The sequence below is a fragment of the Monodelphis domestica genome, chromosome 7 (assembly GCF_027887165.1).
Source record: "Monodelphis domestica isolate mMonDom1 chromosome 7, mMonDom1.pri, whole genome shotgun sequence".
In the NCBI taxonomy this organism is placed as follows: Eukaryota; Metazoa; Chordata; class Mammalia; order Didelphimorphia; family Didelphidae; genus Monodelphis; species Monodelphis domestica.
The window spans coordinates 178180280-178186030 of record NC_077233.1 but is presented as its reverse complement, the minus strand read 5'-3'; the positions used below and the strand labels follow the sequence as shown (position 1 = coordinate 178186030).

Genomic DNA, 5751 nt, shown 5'->3' with positions numbered 1-5751 from the left:
ACAATATTTTGTTTACAAGAATAACTTGAAACAGAATCATACCCAAAAATAAGGGGGATAGATCACTACATATTGTGCTTCATTTGAAGTAAAAATAAGCAGAGGTAGCAATCATGGCCTCAGACAAAGATAAAGCAAAAGTAGATCTAAAAAAAAGAGATACTCGGAGAAATTATATTTTGCTAAAAAGTACCAAAGACAATGAAGCGATATTAACATTAAACAAATATGCTTCAAATGGGTTAGCACCTAAATTCCTAAAGGAAAAGTTAAATGAATTATAGTATGAAATACATAGTAAAATTAAAATAATGCAATTTTCTCCTTTTTTCCCCTCTGTGGTTTGATAAATCTACTAAAAAAGTAAACAAGAAAGGAGTTAAGGAGATTGAATAGAATTTAGGAAAGTTAAATATGATAGACCTCTGGAGAAAACTGAATGAAAGTAGAAAGGAACAGACATTTCTCTTAATGGTACATGGAACCTACACAAAAACTAAATATAGATGAAGGCATAAAAACTTCACAACCAAATGTGTAAAAGCAGAAATATCAAATGCAATCTTTTCTACAATAAAATTATATTTAATGATGGTTATTGAAACAGATTAAAAATTAATTGGAAACTCAATAATCTAACCCTAAAGAAAGAGTGGGTCAAAGAATAAATCAAAGAAACAATCAATAATTTCATTAAAGAGAATAACAATGAGACAATATACCAAAATCGATAGAATGTAGCCAAAGTACTTAGGGGAAATTTTATATCTTTAAATTCTTACATCATAAAATAGAGAAAGAGAAGATCAATGAATTGCATGTGCAACTAAAGACACATTTTAAAAAGTGCTTGGTTTACCAGCATATATTCTAAATTTGGAATGATTCAGAGAAAATTAGTATGGCTACCATTAAATGATAACATGCAAGTTTATGAAGTATTCCATTAAAAATTTTTAAAGAACAAATTTAAAATCCTCCATTAAACAACAAATTGGAAAATTTCAAAATCAAAGGAGAGAATAATAAGATCGAAAGTAAGAAAACATTTAAATTAATAAATAAATAAAATTAGGAGCAAGTTTTATTTAAAAAACAATAAAATAGGTAAGCCACTGATTAATTTGATTTTTTAAAAATCAAGAAGAAAACCAAATTACCAATATGAAAGTGAAAAGGGGAAAATTACCACTAATGAATAGGAAATTAAAATAATTATTAAGAACTATTTTGTCCAATAATACAGTAGCATATCTAACAACCTAAGTAAAATGTATGAATATTTACAAAAATATAAATTGACCAGATTAACCGAAAGGGGAAATAGAATATTTAAATAACCATATCCTCGAAAAAGAACTTGAACAAGACATCAATGAGCTCCCAAAGAAAAAAATCACCAAAACTAAATGGATTCATAAGGGAAATCTACCAAAATTTTAAAGGACAATTAATCCCAGTGCTATATCACCTATCTGGAAAATAGCCAAAAAGGTAGTCCTAACAAATTCCTTTTACAACATAATATCTAAACTGATGTCTAAACCAAGAAGAGCAAAAATAGAAAAAAGAAGGGTATAGATCAATTTTTAAATAAAATACTAGCAAAAAGGCTATAGCAATATATCACAAAGATTATACACTATCATATATACATATATATATACTAGAAATACAAGGCTGGTTTGATACTAGGAAAAACATCAGCATAATTGATCATATCAATAACAAAACCCACAGAACCCATATGATTATCTCAATATATTCAGAAAAACCTTTTGACAAAGATAAAACACCTATTTCTGTTCAAAACACTAGAAAGCATAGGAATGAATGGAGCTTTCCTTAATTAAAAATAGTATTTATCTGAAACAAAGAGCTAGCATTATCTATAAATGGGATAAGCTAGAAGGCTTCCCAATAAGATTTGGGGCAAAGCAAGTGTGCTTTATTATTCAATATTTTATTAGAAATGTTAGTTCAGCAATAAGAAGAAAAAACAAATTGGAAGAATTAGAAAAGCCCATGAGGAAACAAAACTATCATTGAAGATAATGTCAATAGGTATACTTGGAGAATCTTAGAGAATCAAATAAAAAAAAATTATTTTAAATCAACCAAAAAACTACTTGGAATAATTAACAACTTATACTTGGTATAAAATAAACCAATATAAATCATCAGCATTTTTAAATATTGCTAACAAAATCCTGCAGCATGAGATAGAAAGAGAAATTCCATTTAAAATAATTGTAGACCATAAAAAATACTTGGGAATCTACTTGCCAAAACAAACTCAGGTACTACATGAACACAATTACAAAACACTTTGCACACAAATAAAATCAGATCTAAAAAATGGGAAAATATTAATTGTTCATGAGTAGGCTGATGATTCTATCTAAATTAATTTACTCATTCAGTGTCATATCAACTCAACTAAAAAAAATTTACAGAGCTAGGGGAAAATATCAAAATTCATCTGGAAGAACAAAAGATCAAGACTATTGAAGGAATCAATTTTTAAAATGTAAAGGAAGGTGTGTTAGCAACACTAGATCTCAAACTGTATTATAAAATGGTAATCAGTAAGTGACAACCAGAAAGTGACTAAGAAATAGATAGGCAAATCAATGGAATAGATTAGGTATGCAATATATTGTAGTAACTGACCATAGTAATCCAGTGTTTGTTAAATGCAAAGATTTAAGTTTTGGGGACAAGAATTCTCTTGACAAGAATTCATTTGACAAAAACTGCTGGGGAAACTGGAAAGCAGTTTGTCAGAAACTAGGAAGTGATCAATATCATATACCATATATTAGGATAAGGTCAAAATGGGTATGTGATTTAGACATATAAAGTAATATCACAAGCATATTAGCATAGAATAATTTACCTGTTAGATATATGGATAAGGAAATAATCTGTAACCAAACAAGAAATAGGTAACATTACGGGATGTGAAATAAATAATTATTATATTAAATAAAATTTTACACAAACAAGATCAATGTAGCCAAGATAAGAGAAAAAGCAGGAAACTGGGGAATGAGGTATTTTATAGTAAATATCTCTGATAAAGGTAATTTATCAAATATAACTAAATCATTCTCCAATTGACAAATGGTCAAAATATATGAATGGGCAGTTTTTAGACAAAGATAGCAAAGCTATATTTGAATAGCAACATGAAAAATGCTTTAAATTACTATTAATCTGAGAAATTTAATTTTTTAAACTATTTTTTCAACATAAATACTTCTTTACACCTATCTTGTTGGCTAATATGACAGCAAGAGAAATGATAAATGGTGGAAAGGAAGTAGAAAAATTGTGACACTAATGCATTGTTCAAGGAATTGTGAACTGATTAAGTCTTTTTTGAGAGCAATTTGGAATTATGCTCAGAGGTCTACAAAACTATGCATACCCTTTGACCCAGCAATAGCACTACTAAGTATATATCTCAAAATATTTTTTAAAGAAAATGACCTATATACACACAAAAAAAAATACTTATAGAAGATTTTTTTGTATTGGCAAAGAATTGGAATATGAAGAAATATCCATCAATTGGTGAATTACTAAACAATAAGTCATTTGAAAAAAAAATTTTAAGCAATTTGATTAAACTCTACAAGCAATTGTAGCCTATACTGTGCTAAATAGGAATGATAACATTAATTTTTTTTTTACTAATTGGAACCTCATGTACATAGAGGATTAAATACAACTGTATACAAAGTAATTGGGGAAGAATAGATCTAATAGGAAAGGTCATGTTTGTTTTTATGTTTGTTTTGTTACAGAATAGAGAAAGAACACAATTTCCAGAGGTAACAATGAAATAATGCGATAGAAATGGATAAGGGATGAGAACAGGACTGATATGTATCGTAATGAAGAAACAACCAACAACATCCAGATAAAGGACTTTTGATCTAGGGGGAACTCTGTGACAGAATCACAGTAATTCTAAGAGGAATATATTGTTGTAACTTTCACAATAGTAATGTTAACAATGATTTGCTTACAGATCTTGAATATTTGCATGGTGGCTGCAGAGTCCTTAATGGAACATGATCATCAAATTAGAACCAAGGAAATACCTAGAGAATAATGAATTCATGAATCTTTGAAATGATAAATCATTGAAGAAGTTAGCCTTACCATTTTCACAAGCCTCAACTTTTCTGAGTAATAGCTATCTGGAGACAGTTACAGATCTATAACACCCTTTAACATTGTCTTAATGTGTGTCTTTGATGCTTTTTTTTCTAAATGTTTCATAAAATATTAATTCACAAGAACACTCTAGGTAACCATATTAATTTCTTTAGATACTTTTTTATTTTTTTAATTTTATTTAATTGATTAAGAAAATTTTTCCATGGTTACATGATTCATGTTCTTTCCCTTCCCTCCTCTCACTCCTCTCCCATAGCCAACACTTAATTCCACTGGGTTTTACATGTGTCATTGATTCAGATACTTCTTATAAAAATTATTGTTGCAATGTATTTTCAGGAATTTGTTCAAAGGTTAGAGTTGCTTTTTCTCTAAATTTTCATGATGTGATTCCTTATTTCTTAATCTGAACTCTTTAATAACTGTAATGATAATAATAATAATAACAGATAACAATCAGCATTTGTATAGTTCTCTAAAGTTCGCAAAATGTTTCACAAATATTTTATGGTTTAATTCTTACAACAACCCTGAGAGGTAGAGGTTATTATTGTCTCCATTTTAGAGATGAGGAAGTTGAGGCAGATTGATGTTAAATAACTTTCCCAGAATCACATAGCTACTATGTATGTGTCTGAGGTAAGATTTTAAATCAAGTCTTACTGATTCCAGGTCCAGCACTCTGACCACTATACCATCTAGCTAGAGGCATCTGTGAGGAGTAGTGGATAGAGTGCTGGACTTTAAATCAGAAAGAGCTAAGTTCAAATTCAGCCTCAGAAACTTGCTAGCTATGTGACAATGGTCAAGTTAGTTAACTTATATATATACCTCAGCTTCCTGAACTATAAATTTTGGACCATAATAGCAACCACTTCTGGTTATTGTGACAATAAAATGAGATAATAGTTGAAAAGCACTAAGTAAGAGGACTGACACATAATAGGTCCTATATAAAAGCTAGCTGTTTTTACTACTACTACAAATAAACTAACAAACTAACTCATTACTATTAATCTACTTTAAAGTCTCTGCTTTTACAATGGGGAGACATATCAGGCCATGGCCAGAATTCTTCGATACCTCTTTATATTGAGTTCTTTGGGAAATGGTCATTTTTTTCTTAGACCAGTTCTCATGATTAATCTCAAAGATTCTTACTGATCCCAAAATTCTTATTGTTCGCAGAGCTAATCTGTTCATTCATATTAGTTAGATTATTTAGAATGATAGTTACTTTATTAATTATTATTTATCATGAAGGATGAAAATTATTAGCACGATATTAGATAAATCAATCAGATGCTCCGGTGTTAGTTGACAGCTTCAACAGATATCTGCTTACTTGAGGTCATGGATCAGTATTATATCCTGCCCTTGAAGGAGATTATAATCTTCTACTCATCATCTATTTCTTCTGTTTAATGCTTGACATTTATAAGAGTGCTTTAAAGTTTATAAAGTACTCTACCTCCTTCCATCACAATCATTGGATGCATTTCGTTTTGTTTTTTTTCAACACAAACAATGTAGTTATAAACATTCTAAGAGAACATATGA

The 5751-nt window shown here is 29.2% G+C and overlaps 1 non-coding gene across 1 annotated transcript; it reads left to right on the top strand.

Moving 5' to 3' along the window:
- The first annotated feature begins 846 nt into the window (after positions 1–846).
- On the top strand, positions 847–958 carry LOC130455676 (U6 spliceosomal RNA). The gene has a single exon (XR_008913779.1). It is a non-coding gene; the product is annotated as a U6 spliceosomal RNA (small nuclear RNA).
- Positions 959–5751: the final 4793 nt, after the last annotated feature.